A 23,787-nucleotide genomic window follows, 5' to 3' on the forward strand; every position below is an offset into this window, starting at 1 on the left:
AACTATTATATTTACTATCTCGCTATTCTGATAACTATCATTTTGCCATCCCTCTATTTAAATAATTGGCATATTAGCTACCTATCTAATTTTGGTCATTAGTATATTCTCTTTACCCTAAATGAGAAGGTTGCTTTACTATGTTATCTAAAATGTAATGTTCCTTTACTTATATATTTAAGCCCTTGTGGCCTCTTTTGAATATAATGGAATGAAAGGATGATTTAAACTCATGTTTGAGTTGATTTGGACCTTGAAGAGTGCTTTATTCTGTAGCCTTGAAGAGCTACTCGTCATCTTAAAGAATGTCGCCCCTATCCTTATCTTTTCTTTTCATTTTTTATTTATCCACCATATCAATCTTGGCAATCCTAGGCTTGCATCAATTGCTTTAGCTCATATAACACTATCTTCAACTTGTATACTTTCCCATGAGTCTCGGCAGTAGAATACTTAAGAGGCACATCCATATACTCCTCCTCTTGGGGTTCTCCATGTAGAAGAACATTCTTCACATCCAACTTTTGTAGACTCCATCCTTTATTCACTGCACATGCAAGGATAGTCTGAATTGTGTTCATCTTGGCAACATGAGCAAATATCTCTTGGTAGTCAATGCCAAAAGTCTGAGTGAAGCTTTTGGCCACCAATTTTGCCTTGTACCTCTTAATAGTCCCATCTGCCTTGTGCTTGATTACGGACACCCATTTGCACCCAAAAAATTGCTTTCTTGCAAGCAAAGTCACCAATTCCCATGTTTTTTTCCCTTCTCCAAAGCTTGCATTTCCTCATCTATATATTCCTTCTAGTTTGAGTGAGATAATGCTTCCTGCCATGTTGGTTGAGTTTTACTAGGAGTCCAATTCTATTAGAGCTTTTATTCATGTAAATTTCTATTTCTTGTTACCCAAGTAAGGGTATTTATGTAATAGTGTACTCTCCACTTAATTATAAATAGAGGGCTTGAGATCACATTGATCAATAAGCCATTCTACCACAATCGACTTTCTCAACATGGCATCAGAGCCTCAAGACGATTAGGGAAGAACACAAAGAGAAGAAAAAAGAGAGAAAGAAGAAGAGAAGAAGAACCACCACTAACGTTGCTACCGCCGCTGCTTCTTGTGAGTAGGAAAGAACAAAAATAGAATCGCAATTGCTTGCTTCTTGCTCCAAGAACGGAATCACAGCTGTTGGCTGCTGCTTCCTGCTCCTGCAACATCGTTGCGATTAGGAAAGAAATCGATGCTTCCTGTTCTTGCAACACCGTTGCAATTAGGAAAGAAATCGCAGAATACAAACAGTTTTTTTTGGCCCATCAATCGTTTGAATCGCAAAATATCGATCGTCTGAATCACAGTGAGTTTCCTCTGTTTTTTTTTTCTGTTTGAAACTCTTCGTCTCCGTCGAATCTCTTCGTCTGAATCTCTTCTTTTGACCCTTGAATTAGGCCCAACTTTATTCGAATCATATTTAGTATTTTTTCCTCCTTACCTACGGTTCTATTTGCCCAAAAATAGGAAGAAACAGAATACCGATGTTTCAGGGGTTTCATTGGTAAATTTGCCTCTCTTTTTTCTTCCAGGGATCTAATTGCAAATTTGCATAAATTTAGGGGTTTATTTGTAAATTTGCATAATTCCAGGGACTTATTTGTAAATTCAAGTAGTTTTAAGGACTTGTGTGTAAATGTGCATAGTTTCAGGGACATATTCGTAAATTCAAGTAGTTTTAGGAACCTATTTGTAATTTTAGCTTTTCCAAGGGCTTGCTTGTAATTTAAAAAAAAAAAGAAGAGAGAGAGAAACATGGTTTTCCCTATATGCACTTTTTGAATCGTGGTTTCGCTATTGCATTCTGTAACGTTTCAGTTATTTTTGAAATGGTGAAGACTGAAAAACTGTAGACAATCTTTTCAACATGGCAACTACCGATGGTACTACTGCTCCCACTGGCTCCGAACATTACCCCACTTTTCATCCTATTTCGGTAAGATTTGATGGAATAAATTATTTGATCTGGTCTCGATTCGCTTACCTGACTATTGTCGGAAGAGGATTTGTTGGACACTTACGGGCACTACTATCAAACCTACTACCACAAGCTTTTCATAGAATAAATGGATCTCGAATGGCTCTTTTATTATGTCGTTCCTTTTGAATTCCATGAATCCAAATATTGCCGGTGGATACCTGTTACTTGATCTGCAACCCAAATCTAGAAGGCTATTACTGAAACATATGGACAGTTGGGGAATGATGCACATGTTTACGAGCAACGAAAGAAGCTTCATGAGACTACCCAAAAGGAACTGACTGTGACCCAATATTATGCTGAGTTGCGATTTCTTTGGCAAGAGTTGGATCATTATGGGGATTATCACCCCACTAATCCAGATGATGTGACTACTTATAGGAAGCACGTTGATAAGATTTGGGTACATGACTTCTTGGCAGTTTTGAATGTGGAGTATGATCAGATTAAAGTGCAAGTATTAAGTCGTTATCTTTTTCCTACACTAGAACAGTCTTATGCTCTTGTTCAGTGTGAGGAAAGCCATCGATTAACCATGCTTCATGCTCCTATTGTGGAGAAATCAACCTTACAGTCTGTTAGCACTAAATCTGATTCAGCTAAGGAGATTGTCAAGTGTGAGCACTGTCACAAACCATATCATACCAAGGCCAATTGTTGGAAGCTCCATGGGAAACCTGTTGATTTTGAACAAAAAAGAGCACAAAAAAGAGGAAAACTGAAAGCTTATATTTTTGAGACAGTTTCCACAACACCCTCTGCAGACATTGGTTTTTCACAGGAGGAGTTAGTTACTCTGCGACGTATTCTGCAATCTTTTACTACCCGTACAACCTCTACCACTGCTTCCTCCACTACCCATACCAACTCCTACCTTGCTACTTCAGGTAAAACTTTTATAGGCTACCATATTTCTTCAGTTTCTGCTCTATGGATCATTGATACAGGAGCCACAGATCATATGACAGGTTCATCCTTTTTTTTTTCTTACATTTTGCTCTAACTTCCAGAAAAGATAAAGTTCGAATTGCTAATGGCTCCTATTCTTCCATTGCTGGAAAAGGGACAATTCAACATTTTCCATCACTTTCTTTGTCTAAAGTTTTACACGTTCCCTCTTTCCCTACTAACTTGCTCTTTATCAGTAACTTTACGCATGACTTGAATTGTAAAGTGATTTTTTTCTCATCTTATTGTGTCTTCCAGGATCTGGTAACATGGAAGGAGATTGGACGTGGTAAACTAGATAACGGATTTTATCTGTTAGAGCCAAGTGGAGGATCTACTTCTGCTCTGATTGAATCTCCTAATCCGGTCCATTTGGTAATATTAGACCTTCAGCAGTGGCACCGTAGGCTAGGTCACCCCCTCTAAGAACTCTTAAGAAAGTATTTCCCGATTTAGTTTCTTCTTATAAAACGGATGAATTTTTTTGTGAAGCCTACATTTTTGCAAAGCAGACACGTTCTACTTATTTATCTTCTCTTCATAATAGAAAATCTATTCCTTTTGGACTTATTTATATTGATGTGTGGGGCCCTTGCCGACGTGTGTCTATTACTGGCCATAGATATTTTGTCACTTTTATTGATTGTTACTCTCGTTCTATATGGATTTATCTCTTAAAACAAAAAAAATGAGGTTTTTCGATGTTTTCGTGATTTTCATTATATGATTAAGACTCAGTTCAATGCCATTGTGAAGATCCTTCGCAGTGACAATGACACAGAGTATATTGATGGTGAATTTCAGAGATATCTCTCTGGACTCGGCATAATAAACCAAACCAGTTGTGTTGATATTGTTGCCCAAAATGGGGTTGCCGAAAGGAAGAATCGACATCTTTTAGAGAGAGCCCGATCACTTATGATTGCTATGAATGTCCTTGACCAATACTTGAGTGATGCTATATTCACTGCCTCTTACCTTATGAATAGAATGCCCAGTAGGATACTTGGTTTTAAATGTCCTAATGAGATTCTCCAGGGAACCTCTTCTTTTCTTATTCCTCCAAAAGTTTTTGGATGTGTCTTGTTATGCCGAATCATAGCCCATCAAAGTAAGCTAGCTCCCCGTGGCTTACGCTGCATTTTTCTAGGGTATTCTGCTACTCAGAAAGGCTACAAATGTTATCAGCCTCCTTTAAGGAAAACCATTGTCTCCATGGATGTCATTTTTAATGAGTCTTGCCCTTACTATACACCTTTCTAGGGGGAGAGTCCTAGAGGAGATGTGCTATTTCCAACTTTAGACCTTTTTTTTTTTGGGTACAAAGGGGCTTTATTAAGCCGGGGGATGGGGATATTAATATGCCTCAGCGAGAGTCGAACCCACGACCTCTTCACTAAAAGGTGTTGGTTCCAACTCTAGACCTTTCTACCACACCACCACAACACAACTCAGGAGTTCAAGATGTGTTTCCTGACCAGGGGGAGACTTCAGCCAGTATACCTGAGGACTCTAATTCCCCCCCTCCGTTTTCTAAACCATGTGAAGAACTTGGTCAGGGGGAGACCACTCCTATGAGGCACACTATTGATGTCTTTCAAAACAAGATTGACCAGAATAAGGAGGTGCAGACTTATCAGAGAAGGATTTACAACTGGCTAAAGCAGGTGGAGAAAGGTGACACATTACCACTTCAGTCTCTTGCTCTAGAACATAGTTGTCAAGGCGTTGCCTAGGCGACGCCTTGGCGTCCTGGCGGGTTTCTAAGGCCTGAGGCGATGGTTGCCTCAGGCAAAGTTCATAAGACGGGCACCTCAGAGATGAGGCGTCTCTGAGTCGTCGCCTCAGACGACTCGGACGCCGTATTGCACTGGGCGATCGCCTTATTGGGGGTTTAGAATTGTAAATTATTTGATTCCAAATCAAAGGTGAAATTTAATTTGAAACGTAGATTCTAATCGGAAAGAATCTAATGGGTGAGTTGTTATATAGGTGTTACATATTATTACATATTATCATTTGTAACATTAAATTAATTTAAAAAAAAAAATAAAATAAAAAAGGAAAAACAAGATTATTGAAATCGATCGAAACTCAATCTCAACCTTAACCTCTCGCTCTCTCTCTCAGTCTCTCTCTCGCTCTCTGCTACTATCCCTCTACAACTCTCTTCATCTCCGACTCCGACAGCGACCACCGGCGACACCAGTGACACCGGCAACAACTAGTGTCATCACCGGCGACATCCAGCGTCACCGGCGACAACCTTTGAAGGATTTGGAGACTTGTACTCGTGTGACTCTATTTCTTCTTCTTTCTTCTGCAACTCCACCGTATCTCAGCCTTCTTCTTTCTTCTGCAACTCCTCCGGCGGTTGTAGGCTTGCAGCGAGTCACTTCCGGTCACTCTGGTCTCCATCTCAGGTGACGGTAAGTCGTTGAATACTTTTTTTTTCTTACTTCTGGTCACTCTACTCTTACTTTTGCTTCTTTTTTTTTTCTTTTTCCCCCCCCCTCATAGGCTCATACGAAGGCCACTGTAGTTGCAGCGATCAAATTGCAGCGGCGTCGGTCACCATCTCAGGCAACGGTATGTCGCTGGAAATTTTTTTTTTCCTGCGATTGTAAGATTGTTACAACTTGCTTTTTTTCTTCTTTTTTTTTGGTTTGGTTGTTGCATACTGCTTGGTGTATGACTGTATTATCACTGATTCACTGTATGTTGCTTCTTCTTTTTTTCCTCCTGCGATTTGCTCCCAAGCATGAATTTTTCAGAAGCTTGGTTGATGCACCATGTGCAAACCATTTGTTTTCAGCATCAAACAATTGAGATTGATGCTTTGTTTCCATCAGCTTTGCTTCGATCAGTAAACCTTCTTCTTTACAGGCTCCCTGGTTCACCCTTGCATGATTGCTTCTGCTTTACCTGAAACCCAAAACAAAAACACAAATTAACTTCCAGATTAATTCATACCAACATTTCTAAACATATATAATTTGATGATCACAATAGAAACTAACCTCTGCAACAGGCTCCCCTGGTTCACTCAATATCCTGTATTCTGAATTTCTGATTTGCTTGTGATGGATCCTTCTATTAACAACTGCATCGGCTAATCAGCTTCATCACCATGTACAGTAATTTTTTTAGTCATCATCTTCATCTTATATTTTCTGATTTTTCAAAATAGAAGCTTGGTATCATTATCAATTTCATTATTTAGGACCTACTATGTGTGGTTTGTAGTATGTTGGATGACTTGAGGTAGGCTAAATGGCTAATATTAGTTTTTTTTTATTATATATAAGATATGTTTATAATGAATTAGTGTATGAGATGTACACTAAAACGCCTCGACCGCCTCAAAAGCGCCTCGGAGGGCACCTCATCGACTCATCGCCCCAACTAGCTAAAACCGCCTCGCATCGCCTCGTCGCCGTGACAACTATGCTCTAGAATCAGGTTCTATTGTTCCCCTTGAGGTATCTTCTTCTGATCTTCCTATTGTTGTGAAAAAAGGAGTCAGATCTTGCACTCAGCATCCCATAGCTAAATATGTCTCTTTGTTTGACTCTTACCATGCTTTTATATCCTCTCTATCATCTATATCTGTTCCTAAAAGTTGGTAGGAAGCCTATGCTAATAAGAGATGGAAGGCAGCTTTGGTAGAGGAAATGCAGGCAATGAAGAAAAATGATACTTGGGAGCTGGTTACACTTCCTCCAGAAAAAAACCAGTGGGCTGCAAATGGGTGTTTGTGGTTAAACAAAATATGGATGCATCAATCAACAAGTTGAAGGCTAGACTAGTTGCAAAGGGGTTTACCCAGACCTATGGGATAAATTATCAGGAGACTTTTGCCCCTGTTGTGAAACTAAACACTGTCAGAGTTCTGTTGTCTGTAGCTGTGAACAATGACTGTAATTTGCACCTACTAGACGTAAAAAATGCCTTCTTACATGGGGAGTTAGCGGAAGAAGTCTATATGGAAATCCCACATGGTTTCTTCGATGACAATACTGCAGGGAAAGTTTGTCGGTTGAAGAGGTCAATTTATGGGTTAAAATTGTCTCCTAGATGCTGGTTTGGACGCCTCCTGAAGGCAATGACTTCTATTAGGTACAAGCAAAGCAATGTTGATCATACACTGTTTGTCTAGAAGTTAGGTACTAACATCACAGTTCTCATTGTTTATGTAGATGATATTGTCATCACTGGGAATGATGGTGAAGAAATTCAAAGGTTAAAGGACTTTATTGGTAGAGAGTTTGAGATTAAAGTTTTAAGGAAGTTACAGTACTTCTTAGGGATTGAGGTGGCTCGATCAAAGAAGGATATATTCCTATCCCAAAGAAAGTATGTCCTAGATTTATTATCAGAAGTGAGAATGTTGGGATGTAAAGCAGTTGATACCCCTATTGAAGCTAGAGCTAAACTTAAAAAAAGAGAGGGAGAATCAGTGGACAAAGGAAGATACCAGAGGCTGGTAGGAAAGCTTATTTACTTGTCCCACACTAGGCCAGACATTGCTTATACCGTGGGGACATGATCCATATTTAACTCATATGAAGGCTGTTAGAAGAATACTACAGTATTTGAAGGGAACTCCTGGAAAAGGAATACTTTTGTCACCCACTGATAATCTAAGAGTAGAAGCATACACTGATGCTGATTGGGCGGGATCTCTGGACAGAAAGTCAATTTTAGGTTACTGTACCTTTATTGGAGGTAATTTAGTTACTTGGAGAAGTAATAAACAGAATGTGGTAGCTTTATAGTGCTATGGTTCGTGGAGTTTGTGAGCTACTATGGTTGAAAGGGTTGCTACAAGGTATGGAGTCCAAGTTCCAAACCTTATGATGCTATATTGTGACAACAAGGCTGCTATTAGTATTGTTAATAATCCAGTACAACATAATCGAACTAAGCACATTGAAATTGTTAGGTTTTTTGTCAAAGGAAAGTTGGAACAATGGCTTATCTGCATGCCTTTTGTGAGGTTTGGAGACCAAGTGGCAGATGTTTTCATCAAGGGTTTGAAAGAAGGAGATTTCCTTCCTATTGTAGGCAAGTTGGGCATGACTAATATCTATGCCTCAACTTGAGGGTGAGTGTTGGTTGAGTCCTACTAGTAGTCCAACTGTATTAGAGTTTTTATTCATATAAATTTCTATTTCTTGTTACCCAAGTATGGGTATTTATGTAATAGTGTACTTTCCACTTAATTATAAATAGAGGGCTTGAGATCACATTAATCAATAAGCCATTCTACCACAATCGACTTTCTCAACATGCCAAGTGTTAGGAAGTGAAGTAGAGGACAAATAGGAAATGAAACTTTGAAACTCTGGGGATAAAGACTGAAATGAAACATATTGGATAGATGATATCTGGTACAAGTTCATGGCTGCTTTCTCAATGCAATTTATAAGTCCAAAATAGGGTAAAAAGAAAGGTTAGAGAAAGACTCACCTGGAGGAACGGATTCTTTAAGACTAGGAACCAAAGCTCGCAACTGGCTTGGTTCAAAAGGGGTGGTCACTCGCTTCTTTCTTTGATAGGTCTTCAGAGGTGTAGGCTCCCTTGCACATCATCTACTAGCTGTTCCTGTCTGGTCACTTCATCTTCTGAGAGAAGATCATTTGCAAGGATCTCAAGAGAAATACTGAAAGGAGGAATTAACACTGAAACCTTTTCTTCACCAAAGGCACTCCCCCTGAAGAGGTGTTGGGGAAAAGAAAGGGACTATTTCCTAGGGCACAACATCCATGGAGACAAATAATTAATGAGAACCAGGATAATAACAGTTATACCCCTTCTGTGTAGCAGGATAACCCAACATAATGCACAATAACCCATGATGATCCAACTTACCATGTACATGGTGGTTTCGGACAAAGGCAACATAACCAAACACCCTGGGTGGAACAGTAAAAGCGGTTGTCCCTAGAAGAACCTCAAGGGAACAACACTGTTGCAATACACGGGATGATGTTCGGTTAATTAAATAAGCTCCAGTAAGAACCACATCACCTTAAAACTGAGGATGCGCATGCATAATGAACATAAGGGAGCGTGCTACCTAAAGTAAATGTCTATTCTTGCTTTCGGCAACCCCATTTTAAGGTGGATTGTTGACGCAACTTGTTTGCTATATGATGCCATGGTTAGCTAACTAAGAAGGGTTGCACCACCCTAGACTCAGTCCCATTATCCGTACGAAGGATTTTTATTGTAGCCCCAAACTAATTCCTAACCATATTATGAGAATTTTGAAAATATGAGAAAACGTCACTCTTTTGGTGAACTAAGACTAAACAAAGATGCAGCCCAAGAAGGACCCCACACATTAGAATGAATTACCGAAAAAGGAATACGATTGTCTGAAATGGGGTAAATATGCCTTGTCTGTTTAGATAAAATACAGGCCTCACAACAAAAGTCATCCAAGTTACATCTTTTAATCAAATCCGAAAATAACTTAGATAAAATAGATAATGGAATGTTGCTAAGATGACGATGCCACTATTATAAGGTAAAAAGTGCGAGAGGTGGAACTAGAGGCCGTAGAAAGTGCTGATGGAGACCCATCCAATAAGTACAACCCCCCTTTCTGTCTAGTCTTGGTTTCTAGGTCCCAAGACAGAAGGAAAAAATGTTATTTTATAGTTTATATCACGATTAAGGCTACTAATAGATAAAATGTTTGCTGAAAACTTAAGAACATGCAAAACAAAAGATGGGGTAAGAGTAGGTGAACTACATAATATATCCCTTCTAGAGATAGGAGAAAGAGATCCATCAACCATAGGCGAACTAGATAATATATCCCTTCCTAGAGATAGGAGAAAGAGATCCATCAGCCGTTTGAACATCCTGAGAAAGAAAGGATAGAGGAATAAGTATGAAACAAGGAAGACGAGCCAGTCATATGGTCGGTTGCCCCATAATTGGTTATCTGGGAGGGATAAGTTGAATTGACACTGTGGCAACCGAAAATACCTGTGGAGGACTGTGGATTGACAGAGGGAACAATGGCATAAGCTACCCTCTCACTGGAAGTAGCCACTGAAGGAGATACGTTAAGTCTGGATAGCAATTAACGAAGGTGATGGAGCTTGGCTAAGGAAAGAGGTGTTGGAGTACTCTGGGTGTTAGAACTAGCTTGGTTTACATATGCAATGGAAAAATCAAGGGATAAAACAACATAAAAAATAGAGTTAGAGATGGGGCATTGAACACAACGATGAGTACACCTTTTTGAAGGGTAATGGGAATATCAATGTCAAATGTGGTAGGAACGTCCTCATGACTAGCAGACAAAGTCAGCATAGAGGTATAAACTGCAGGTGCAAAGGGGGTGTAAAGGGGGGGAGCAGTTGGTCTTGATTAGTGCACATACACTTTGGTGATGGCTGGTGGAGGTGGAGGTGAAGGAACTGTGCCTTATGGAAAATAATTTGAATAAAAGTGATAGCCAGTTAAGCTAACAAATTCAATAGAAAAAGGAGTGAACTAAAAAAATGATACATTTGCAGTAACAAAATATTTCTGTTAGTTGAAAGAATAACAACGATATCCTTTTTTGGTCCGAGAGTACCTAACAAAGATACACTTAGGAGCACGAGGATCAAGTTTAGAAATTACAGTGTGATGACCACGATTAAAACATACACTATCAAATATGCGGGGAGGCAAAGCAAATAAGGGGGATGAATGATATAACAAAGAATAAGGAATGCCACCTTGTAACACAGACGACGGCATCCTATTAATAAGATAGCAGGCAGTCGAAACAACATCAGCCCAAAAGGATTTTGGAACTTTATCTCAAATAAAAGAGAATAGGTGACCTCCAATAAGTATCTATTTTTTCTTTCTGCAACCCCATTTTGTTGAGGATTATAAACACAAGAGGAATGATGAAGAATTCCTTAGAAGCCCTAAATTTACTAAAGGGATTAGAGAAATATTCTTTAGCCTTATCACTACGAAAAGTGCAAATAGAAACTCCAAGTTGTTATGAATTTTAGTAACAACATTGTAAAATATGTCAAATAATTACGAGCGATTTTTCATCAAATAAAACTAAGTGGCTCTAAAAAAATCATCCACAAATGTAACAAAGTATTTGTAACCTAAAACAAAAGTAATAGGACAAGGTCCCCACACATCAGAATGAACCAAAGAGAAAGGTTGGTCTAATCTTTATTTATACGAGAGGAAAACTCACAAGATAAAGCTTTCCAAATTGACACGAGGTCACAATCTAAAGTGGAAAGGGAATGAAAACGTTTAGCTAATAGTTTTAAGTTCCAAAGAGGGTGCCCCATTCGGCAGTGTAGTTGGTGGGGGAACGGAGATTCTGAAACAAGAAGTAGTGGATTTTTCCTCGGACAAATAGTACCAATTCCTTTAACATTGGTATGGGAACCATCAGCAAGTGTAACCAAAGAGGATGATGGAACAAAAGTGGAAAATATATTTATAGCCCTGGTAATATGACCAGAAGCTTTTGAGTCAATGATCCAAGGGCGAGATGTGGTTAAAAGGTAAGTGGTAGCATTACTTGTTTGAACAAGGTGGCAGTTGCAGATTGTGGTTGAGTGGCCTGAAACTAAGTAAAATAAATATAATCTTCCTGGTCATCTTTACAGTCTTAGGTTGAACTTTAGTGGTTGTAGAGGTTGGTTTAGAAGTGGTGGCTGCATTAGCAATGAGTGGGAGCTTTGTATGAAGTTTCCAGCAAAATTGTTGAATATGTTCAGGCTGACCACAATGATGACGAGTCTTGTCCTGTACTGTTAGAAGAGTTGTGTGAACCTGAATTTTTTTTTCTAGCATTATTCCCTCAATTTTGCCCTGTACTCTGTCTACTAGTGGTTTGTCCTCTAAAGTGCCACGGGAAATGGTTGCCAAGGCTGAATTTTCAGTAGTGTTATTTGGACTCTCTCTTGTAATATGAAGAACTCAGAAAATGTATCAGCTTAAGTGGGGACATGATCACTACCAACAATTTGATTTTGCATGGTACTTTACATCACAGGAGATAGGATAGAGTTTAATTCTTCATACATTCTTTTAAAATTCACAAAATACTGAATAACATCTCTACCCTTCCCATCTACTTGATAAAAGTCCTGGGATAATTAAAAAATCCTAGCCAAATTGTTCTGTCCAAAATACAGCACATTTAGATACTCCATAAGTCCTTCACAGTATGCGAGTGAGTAACCAGATCATCAATATTGTCTGCCAAAGAGTTAAACATTTGCCCAAGCATGTGGGCATCAGTAATTGCCCAATTATCATTGTCTTTAGGTGATGTTTTAGTCAAGAGATTTATTTGTCCTCGTCCAGTGAGAACAACTTTAACCATAGTCCTCTACTGGTGGAAGTTTTATACACTCCAATTTCTTTTCAGTCAACTGATGAGAGAATGAAGAAATAATTTCAGTCATGGTATTTTTATTGTCACCCTTACTTGAAGTTGCGCCTCTTCACCAAAGATCGAACACAGAGGTTTGTATGCATCGAATCTTCAACCAGAATTTCCCATGAGTTGCCGCATGAGGTGGTACTTCAAATCTTCGACTGAAACATCAACAAATGTGCAGTGTGAGGTGCTGCCCTCCCTTAATGTCTAGGACCCGACCCTCCTACCAGGTGTACCTTCCCTTACTCTAGAAATTGCTCTTTGTACTGACAATGCTTAGAATCGCAAGGTAAAAGAACACCTATGGCTCTGATATCATGTCACTTTGAGATAGAGAAAGGAGAGGAATGAAGGAGAGAAGAAGTTGATTTTGCTGTGGAGGCTCTAACGGAAATTATGGGCACTCCTCTTAACAAAACTCTTATTTATAAACTGTTTACAATAGGATTCCCAGTAGGAATCATCATAAAAGTTTAAGTAAGAATCGAACTCTTAATCTAATTCAATCTATGACTCTCAGATTTGCCTCTTTTCCCATCATGAGTTAGCACCTGCCGCTAACTCAACGATGGTTCTATTCTCTTCCAATTTTGGATTTCCTAACAGTTTGCATAGCTTAGGCCTTGTATCTAGCATGGCCTTAGACCGAACTGATCGGAGGGCAAGAATCCATGTAGCCGACCCCATTTAGTTGGGAAAAGGCTTATTGTTGTTGTTGCTGTTGTTGCATGCAGCAGAACTATTTTATTGGATCCTTTTTTTTCTCCCTAAACCCTGTTCTACCTCTTTATTTTCTGCCTCTCCTGCCCGATAACAGCCTTATGCGCCCCACCTCGGCTGGGGGGGGGGGTGGGGTTTCCCTTTGCTTGTGGCTTTTCTCCTACCTTGCTGCAGCCTCTAGACTATCAGGTAATTTTCCATCACTTATTTATTCCCTTTCCTTTCTTTTCCTTTTGCAGCAACTTCTTCGTACTGTGGTTGCTGAAATTATCCTTTGAACTGCTGGATCATTGCTTCTGATTTTGCTAATCCTACTTGGTTTTTTGTTTAGGTGTTAGTTTAGGTTTGGGGTTGAGATTTGAATGTTGCTTATGTGGTTTTCCTCATATTGAATGGATTATTGATGCCTACGAATCTTGCTGCAATTTTTAATTGTTTTGAATATGATGCCCCCAATCCCCTTTTTAATTTGAGTGGTTCCTTCGTACTTGATATCTGAATTTTATCTCCTTACTCTTTATGATGTTTGCACTTTATTTATATTATTGATTGCTGGTTAATATTCTGTCGTAGGTATCTTGCTAGTTTTGTGTGTTCGCTGTCCCCGTACCCCCTCCTAGCGTTGTAACTAACTAGTGAGCCTATCTCCTTGTAGAATACCCCAGTTCTTAGGGATGTCCTATATCAATCTGGTATTAGAGCGTGGTTAGTACGTTCTGATTTTTTCTTTTTTGCATTGTTAGATTGTCTAGCATTCTTTGTATTGAGTTCATTAGCATTTTAGGAACCTAGGCTTGTCCATTTTATGTTGTGTCACTCTAGGTCCATCCTTAGGCATAATTTGTCGGTAGTAGAGCAAGAATTACGAGAGTGTCACGATCTTCTTCTTCGTTTGAAGTCCGATTGATCTGAAATTTGAAAGGGAACCTCACACAAACATACTAAGACTATCTAGCATGAATTGGACATCATCCGTGGTCAAATATCATAACTTTATAATTTGGAAACATGACTTTCTAAATTAGAAACAACATGGTTTTTATAGCAAAACACACCATGGATTCAAAGGGGAATTTAGAGGGAACAAGGCTTCACTCTAATGGAATATCAGTAACATATCAGAGATAAGAATCATTATAAGAATGGATCAATCATGCTAGAGAATATGATCAAACATGCATCATGAAGATATCCATGATCTCTTTTAGAAAATCAAATAGGGGGATCATTGCATCATTAGAATGAATGGATTCACAACCATGAAGATCGAAGAAGAGGTGTTTGCAAGGATCCAATACCATCTTCATAATCACAGCAAGAGTAACCTAATAGAAAATCAAAAGAATACTAATCCTTGAATGAAAGGAACTAAAATAGAAACTTGCTAGAATGCTTAAATCAATGATCAACATAGCAAGCTAGAATGGCTAGAATGAATGGGAATTCATTCAAAGAGATGGAATATATTAGATCAGCAGTAGAAACGAAGAATAAACATGTCTAACATTAATTAGAAAGAAAACTACAGTAGAATGATCATGCTGTCCAAACTTAATCAAAATCAATGAAGAATTGAGGAGATTCACCATATGGCTTCAAGGAATGCATGGAGTGATTGGGGGTTCACTCTAAGACACAAAGAGACAAGAGAATAGGTAGTTACAGTAGTGTAATACCTTCTCTATAATCAAAACATTATGCTAGAACGGTAAGAAGAAGAAGATAGATTACTAACCTTGTTTAAGATGAAACCAAATAAGTAACTAGGAGGAATCCTTGGGGATCTTCCTTGGCTTGAGGAGGAGGCTCTAGGGTTCTTCCCACGTTCACTGGCAATTGAGAGGCCAAACAATAGGGTTTAACACTAGGTTGCATTATATAGAGGATCCTAAGATCAAAACTTCCAAAAATAAGAAATTCAGCAATCTGGGCAGCTTTGGTCGATGCCTTGGTTGATGGGATCGACCAAAGGGTCTTCCTTTATCAAACTTTGGAATTTTGAGTTCTCCAGGGTTAAATCCGACACTTGGGCCTATAGACAACTTAGGGAAAGGTTTGAACTGACTTTCTAGGGTCTTCTAAACCTATCCACACTGAACTCTGGGTCCCATTTACAGGTCTAATATCCACAAGTCACTTCTTTATCCAAAACAGACAGGGTGTCCAGGCTAGGTTCAGGGCTGGATTTCACATTATGTGTGGAGGGCCATGCTCTGCACCAAAAATGCAATCCTGGACAAGTTCTCCATCCCACGATCTATGAACTTTGGATGAGTTAAGGGGAGCAGCAGTATTTAGTAAACTTGAACTCAAGATTGGGTACCATCAACCAGAGTGAACGGGGAAGTTGTTGAGAAGACTGCCTTTAGAACACACAATGGACACTATGAATTCCACGTTGTGCTGTTAGGATTGACAGATGCTCTGCTACTATCCAGGCACTAATGAATGAGGTATTCAAGTAAAACTTTAGAAAATTCATACTTGTGTGTTTTAATAATATCTAAGTGTTCATGGGAGTCATTTGCAAATTGCCTTCTCACTGTTAGTGCAGCACAAATTGGTGGTGAATTTGAAAAGATGTTCCTTTTGGGGTCCCGGAATTGGAGAGGTTAAGCCGCTTAAATTCTGGAAATGGAGTTGCCTCATATTCTCAAAAAATAAAGTGCATGTTAGAATATAGCCACCTCCGAGTAATTTAAAGGCTTTGTGTGGATTTCTTGGGCTGGCTGGTTATTATCAGAGATTTGTAAAAGATTATGGGAAGGTTGCTGCTCCACTTGTACAGCTGTTAAAAGAATATTTTGTTTGGAATGAAGAAGCCATCAGAGCTTTTTTAGACACTCATGGAGGCAATGACTATAGTACCAGTTCTTGCAGTGCCTAATTTACCAAGGACTTTTTGGTGAAGACAGATGCATCAGGTCTTGGATTAGGTGTAATACTCATATAGGAGGGCCATCCAATAGCATATTCGAGTCAAATATCTGTCCCTAAGAGCACTAGCCAAGTCAGTCTATGAGAAAGGAGTTGATGGTGATTGCGGTAACCAAATGGAGGGATTATCTAATAGGTCAATGCTTCAAGGCTAGGATAGACCAGCGTAGCCTGTGATACCTCTTGGAACATGTAGTAGCTGCTGATTAGCAGAAGTGAGTTATGAAGTTACTGGGCTACAATTCTGAGATCATCTACAAACCAGGAGCAGAAAAGAAAGCTGCCAATGCTGTCACAGGAGACTGAAGGTGAATCCCACCTAGGTGCTCTCACCACCAATGTTTGGCAAGAAGGAGCTGATTGAAGAAGTGAACAGCGATAGATACCGGCCCATTATTCATGATTTAATTAGTGGGACAACAGCTAACGCCAAGTACCAGTTGAGGAATGGAGTTCTGTATTATAAAGGTTTGGGTTGTGGTAGCTAATGACTCCCCCTTGATCCCTAAGTTGCTGTCCTAATTCTACGCCGCTCCCTCTTCATTCGGGTTTCTTATGGACCTAAAAGCGTATTGTGGCAGTTCTGTTTTAGGTTGGCATGAAAAAGATCATCTGTGATTATGTGGCTGCTTGTGATACTTGTCTGAGGAATGAGCATCAGTCCAAGGTTTTCTGGCCCCTACCTGATTGTTGAGAGATTAGGACCAGTAGCTTGTAACCTAAAGATACCAGAAACCACACAAATGCACCTAGTCTTCCATGTATCCCAGAAGAAGGTCATAGGTCAAGATATTCAGCCATAATCGCTACCCAACTGCTTGGCGGAGGACTAGGAATTAACACCCATAACTGAAATGCTACTAGTCATCCGGTGTGCAGACAAAGGGCTCCGCTGGTTTTCATCAAATGGAAGCATTTGCGGCATTGTGAGAACGCTTGGGAGTATTTTACTGAGATGCACCAGCAATTTCCTGTCTTCAGCTTGCAGACAAGGTGAAACTCAAGGGGTGGAGTTGATAAGCCCCTGGTTTCATGAGTTTACCCACTAATAAATAAATTCAGTGAATAAGCACCATGCATAAAGAAATAATGAGGATAAAGAGGTCACTTGGGGAGCAAGGAGAGGGGCAGTTAGCCAGTTATCCAATTCGGTTATGGGGATTGGAGGGGTTGAATTGACCCGGGAGAGGCTTTTGAAAGGCACAACTAGATCATGCCCCAACCTTTTCTGTTAGTCGATAATGTTTAATATTTACCATGGCCAATCCACCTCCTTTCTCTTCCAAGTTTCAAGGAAAACCACCATTTCCCTCCTTTCTCATTAAATTCTCTTCCCATTTCCCACAAGCTTCATGGTTTCTATTAATCTTGAATTACTATGAAAAAATTTGATGTTTTCTTGTGCTCAATCTTTTCTTTCTCCAGAGTAGGTTCACAGTCAATTATGCCATTAAATCTTAAGCCCATCATCAAAAGCTCCAACCCTTCCTCTCTTCTCTCTGAGGATATATGTAAACCCATCTTCATCACCTGAAACCATTGCCATGTGTGATCGAAGGCCTATCACCATCTTTCCTTGTTTAGGTATTGCCTTGTTAGATGGTATTCTGGTGTAATCTCCTTTTTCTGCCTCTTTGTCGGGGTGGTGGTTCTATGAGAGAAATCAAATTCAATCTTTACCCTAAACGATTAAGCTGGTGCCATAGGCTTAGAACTTCTGTGATTTTGTTAGAAAGCAATAATTGGTTTCTTTGAGTTAGAAACCACCATATATATATATTTTAGATGAATAAAGAATTCCTTACCAAAGGAAAGAGTGGGGTAGTAGGAAGGAAATACGAGCGAACGCAAGGGCTAAGCCCAAACAAGAGCCAACAAAGGCACTTAGCTAAACTCAAAACTAAAGAGGAATGGTCAATGCTGGAAACTAATTTGTGCCTCTATTATTTTTCATTCCCCCCCCCCCCCCATGAGACTTGAGCCCAACAACTAAATCTCCATTCCAGTGGTGGCCATCTAGTGGAGCGATTGCTTCTTCTGCAGCCTACATGATCGGGAACCCCACTGTCTTTAATGGTGGCCATCTGGTGGAGCGGTTGCTTCTCCTGCAGTTTACATGATTGGGAACCCCACTTTCTTTTAGATTAACATCTTGCATTGCTCATCTATGCTTCCTCCTAAGAACTAATGGCAGCCATTTCAGTTCCTTGTCTTGTTCTAATTTTGATTCTACTTCTGCTGCAGTGGATCCAGACGATTACATGCTGCAACTCAAAAAACACGTGCTCCAGTGATGGAAAACGAGATTCAAATATGCAAGTAATGCTTTCACTCATTTGCAACTGCAGACCTGGAGATTGAACTATTAAAGTAGTCCTTTCACTCATTGCAGGTGTGGACCTGTTGGTGAAGCTATTAAGGGTTAAACAAAACAATCATAGGGCCTCCTTTTCCCCCAGTGATGGCATCTATTGTCATTGTTTATGCACACAGAACACTTAATAATATCTGACCATTCTTCCTCTGATATACCTCGAAGACTTGAACGACTGAAACCAATCCAATTGCAATAGCTGATTCATCTCTGAAGTTACATGATAATGGAATAAGTATCACCTGCTGCAAATATTGAGGCATCATCACCCCCCTCGTATCCAAATGCAGATCACCATTCCAATGATTTCTATCATCCACCTGTAGGCCCAGAACCTTAACCTTACGTACAGAATCTCTCAATTTGCCTTGAAGTTATCTCCCTTCTCCCTATTCTTATCTCTGTTTCTTTCTTTCCTAGCTTTTGCTCAAATCAGCATTCTTGTTGGTCAATCACACTATCCCTCTCTGTTACAAGGTCTGATGCACCTACTCTCATCAGTTACAAGGTGAATCCTGATTCCTATTGGACATGGGATTCCAAGCCCTAAATAGGGAGCCAAGCCCCCTGAAGACACTTGACTCTCCAAAGCCCGGAGGAGTTTGCATGTAAACTCATGCTACAATCACCATCCAGGGCATAATATGCAGGATCTCTGAACTCTGGTAAGTAAAAAGTGTGCTTTCGATATGATTGTAAGCTACATACTTGTCCTTGTTTATTCATTCCCACTTGGACAACGGATTCTTCTTTTCTGGATTCCAATTTGGCAATTATCTTGGGATACAAACCTCGTATTCGAGTTTTTTTAATTTTTTTCCTATCTAATTTTGGGTGATTTTCCGAGATTTGCCCAACAGTAACGGATGAGAAATCAGATCTAATGATCACTGGGATATAGTTTTCAAGTTCAAATCAAATGTTGTGAAGCATGATTTATAGGTTAAGTTTCCTTCTCCAAATTATGGACAACATTATAGTGTTGCACATCATTTGTGAGGTAGAGAATATAGATGGTAATTATTTAGTATGCAATGTACGGATGTCAAGTGATATTCGAAAGGCAAAATTTTTTGACCGATTATCATTTGTTGTTTCACTGAAGATGCAATGTATTGGTTTTTTTTTTTTACCCTCGAATTCGTTGTATCTTGAGTCCATTTTCCAAGTTCCATAAAAAGTGAATGAAAAATAATCCTAAAATTCTTAAGAGATATATTAGTTTCCTAATCATATATCTTACATTAATGAAATATGTATCAAAGTTTTTGCTTTAAATTAAGCATACGAACAATAGTGCCAAAGCCAATATTTGTTAGAAACATCTTATGAACTTATCGTGTTGAGATTTATGCAAGTTATGGAGATGTTGCTTAGGTATGCAAGACACAATAATGTGAATAGTAAAGAAGAATTTCCATACTAACAAATAGAAATTGTAACTCCCAATATTCACATGAACTATTGTAAAAGGCAAAGTAGTAGGCAAAGGTATACTCATTATGCATATGTTATTTTTTTTTTGGGTGAAATCATTTTATATATACTAACATAACAAAAGCTCATAAGATAATCTTTAGTACACTTCAAGTGTAATACAAAAATGAACCCTCAAAAAGGAATCTCTCGAGAATCCGCTTGTGGGCGAGTCGGGAACCCTCAGATCTCAATCTCGTTGAGATCTGCTTGGGGGTGCACTGCAACGTATCTGTAGTGATTCCACATGACAAAACCTCACTTGGGGGTGCACTGCAACGTATCTGTAGTGATTCCACATGACAAAACCTCACCGCGTTGATAAACTTAATCCCTTTGATCTTACAAAAAAAAAAACTTAATCCCTTCGATTGCAATGATAGTTCTTACTTAATACTAATGGCTGGATTGGCGACTCACCTTCTACATTGGCTATGCAGCAAATCAAGGACTCCAAGGGTCTATGTGGATAATTAATCTGAACTTTTGATTCCTGTTGTGGAGAACATATATCTTGAGGACCCCCCCTCGGGACCAACGTACACCCCCACTCGGGATAGAGAAGTCTTCTTAAGGGAAGTCCTCTTAGGAGGATTCTGAGAATCTCTTCTGGAGAAAACGCATACCCACTCGGGACTTGAGTCTTCTGTAGACTCAGGAGGAATAGTGTTCTCCCTTGAGAGGCACAGAAAACCCCTTCGGGAGGAAGCTTATTGACCTCCTCGGGAGGAAACATATTCACCCCTTCAGGGAACATGAACGGAATATAAGCTCAAGAAGCCCATTTGGACTAAGTCCAAGAGAGATGTTGAAGAAGACGGTCAGGTCAAGAGAGTTAGTTACAGATAACCACTCAGAAAGGCCGTTCCGAGAATTGGGGAGATGAGTCATCAGATAACGGCTCTATTTGGTCCGACAAAGAAGGAGCCGTTATTCCAAGATACTCCTCTCACTCTTCAACTGTCGATCCGAAACTCAAGGAAGCGCCGCCTCCAGGTAACTTCTATATAAACCCACCTCCTACATGGAGAAAGGAACGAGAACTTCATCTGAGAAATTATTCATTACGTTCTTGAGAACTCTCTCAAGAACTCTTATTGTTCCCTAGGCTGACTTGGGCGTCGGAGGCGGTTCCCTGGCCAAAACTTGGCCGGACCGTTCTTGCTTTCTTTGTGAGTCCAGGCATTCCAGTTATTCCAACTTGGCTGGAGAGCTCTTAAGGTGGTCATCTCAATATCCGGCCCCCGAAGAAGTTCTAGACGCAACAATTCAAATCTCTAGATCCAAAGAAGTAAAGTGCCAAAGATCATAATCTTTTCTTCAGCCAACCAAATTAAGATTTTCCAAATCTGCTCCCAATCAAATTTCTTGAAGCTAATTGTTACTAGAATTCTCTGGTGGTTCAAGGTTTACTTGTAAGTGAGATGAAGATTTGTTGAATCAGCCAAACTTCAATTCTTTTTTCATCCTTTCGCAGGGTAACCCTAAATTTGTTAGTGGATGCGAACCTCACCTCTCAATGCGGAGGTTATGGATTCAACCCTTACCGGCAACATATGTAATATTCTAATCCCCAAATTCCCTATATATAAAGCGTCTTGGTTACCAAAAAAAAAAAAAGGAGAATGATTGCGGCCTAGAAAATACATCTAGAATGGGGAGGAATCTGAACCACTCAAGGTTTCATTGGCTGCATGATTACATACCCTTCCATTTGTGGTACAAACGAATAACAAATCTGTACAAAGAATCTATGCCCTAACTTCTCCATTTCAGCTATGATTCAAGCGCAGCTCGAAAATGCCCTTCAAAATTTTGTGGCTCATAACTTCTCCGTATTGAGCACCTCATGGCTATATCCTTGCCAATTACCCCCAATATTCAAGTTTCTTATATTAACAAATCTACACTGTCTTATGCAAGAAAATGGAAAATAACTCAAATTGACCAAAATGCTTTTAAATTAAGATGACCCATTAATCATCCGTTTTAGCCCTATAATGAGCGTCAATTGTGGCCCACTACCATTAAGGGGTCATATCAGCATATCTTCACTGTTTTTCATTATGACAACGTTAAATAACTCAATAAAGGCCAAAATTCCCTTTAAAATGAGGTGACCCCTAACTTCTCCGTTTGGACTCCTTATTGAGCACCTCTTGTGGCCATTTCCATGCCAATTACCCCCAACATTCAAGTTTCCCATATTAACAAATCTACATTGTCTAATGCAATAAAATGGAAAATAACTCAAATTGACCAGAATGCCTTTAAATTAAGATGACCCATAACTCATCCATTTTAGCCCTGAACTGGGCATCAATTGTGGCTGCACTACCAATAAGGGGTCATATCAGCACATCTCTACAATTTTTCAGTATGACAACGTTAAATAACTCCAAAAATGCCAAAATTCCCTTTAAAATGAGGTGACCCGTAACTTCTCTCTTTTGGTTCCGAATTAAGCATTGCCCACGACCATGCAAACTTGCCAATTACTCCTACTGATCAAATCTACTATACTGAAAAATCTACACTGTCTTACGCAAGATATCGAATGTAACTGAAATCGTTCAAAATGCCTTTCAAATTTGGGGTACCCATAACTTCTTTGTTTTAACTTCAATATTGTAGAAATCTAATCCATGTAAGGGTAAAGGGGTTCCAAGTATGGGAACAAGATTTCATTGAGTTTCAATGAAGGGTATAAGTTTGATCCTTGAATATAAAATAAAAAGATTAAAAATGCAATTATAATTGGTCTTTTTAACATAAACCGTTAGATCGAAATGTCATACATGGTACAATCTTGACTATTGCACCATAAGGGTATTTTAGTCATCAAAATTATGGTTTGCCCTTAATTAGTAATTTCTATAAACCTCAAGGGAGCCCTATGCAAAAAGGAACTTTTTTGGCTAAAAGTGACCTAGACCAAACCTTAGGGGGTCCAAATGAAAATTACCCTAAAAATAAACATAAGATAAATTAAGTATAACATAAATGAAGATAATAAGATGGATGAGTGGCAAAACTGTGAAGGATGAGATAATGAATGATCATATTAGAGTTGGTTGGTAATTGCTCTCATAAGTGATAAGCTTTGAGAAAGTTGTTTAAGATGATACGACCACATTAAACGAATACCTATAAATGCTCATGTATGGATAAGATATCTAATCCATATTAAATAAATTATAAGAGCTAGGGGCATACTTAAAATAGCCTTAAAAGAAGTAATGCTAAATGATATGCATAGCTTAAACCTTGTATCTAATATAACATCAAACATAACTGATTAGAATGTAATAATCCATGTAACCAACCCCATCTAGTTGAGATAAGGCTTATTGTTGTTGTTATTGTACTATTTTCAAGGTTAAGCAGATAAACTAACTTTTGATTGTATATTTTTTCATTACGAATTTAAAAGAATGTGAATGTATATTTTTTCATCAACGAATTTAAAAGAATGTGAAGGATTCTTGTAATTACAAATATTTGTCGATGGGATAAATTTTATAAAGTGCTCCATAATTCACCTTTTTTTTTTTTTTGGATATGAGGTTCATCCGAGCCAACTTGCGCGCACCACGATTTAAATCCTCAAGGGAGCTTTTTTATATTATCATTGTATTGTTTGTTAACATTCACTGCTCTATTTAAATTGATGCTAAAACTTAATAATTTGCTATATTACTAATATATTGATGCACGAGGAAAGATAAAACGGTGTATTGTCAGAGTACTATGCAACTTAAATGTGTCAATTTTAAATGATAATAACATAAGATAGTTTATTTATTAGCAACTATAAAAAAAATTTAATCATACTATGGAGATGATTGATTTCAACTTAGTC

General features: G+C 38.9%; 1 protein-coding gene across 2 annotated transcripts in view; it reads left to right on the top strand.

Moving 5' to 3' along the window:
* Positions 1–19,499, top strand: part of EMB3141 (Pentatricopeptide repeat (PPR-like) superfamily protein) — a 28,999-nt gene extending 9,500 nt beyond the window's left edge. For both annotated transcript variants that reach the window (XR_016173358.1, XR_016173357.1), the window contains one exon: positions 18,320–19,499. The gene's annotated coding sequence lies outside the window, so the exon portion shown is untranslated. The remainder of the gene's footprint in view (positions 1–18,319) is intronic.
* The last annotated feature ends 4,288 nt before the right edge of the window (positions 19,500–23,787 follow it).

The sequence above is a fragment of the Hakea prostrata genome, chromosome 5, assembly GCF_041222555.1.
Source record: "Hakea prostrata isolate BN-2017 chromosome 5, UWA_Hpros_2, whole genome shotgun sequence".
NCBI lineage: Eukaryota > Viridiplantae > Streptophyta > Magnoliopsida > Proteales > Proteaceae > Hakea > Hakea prostrata.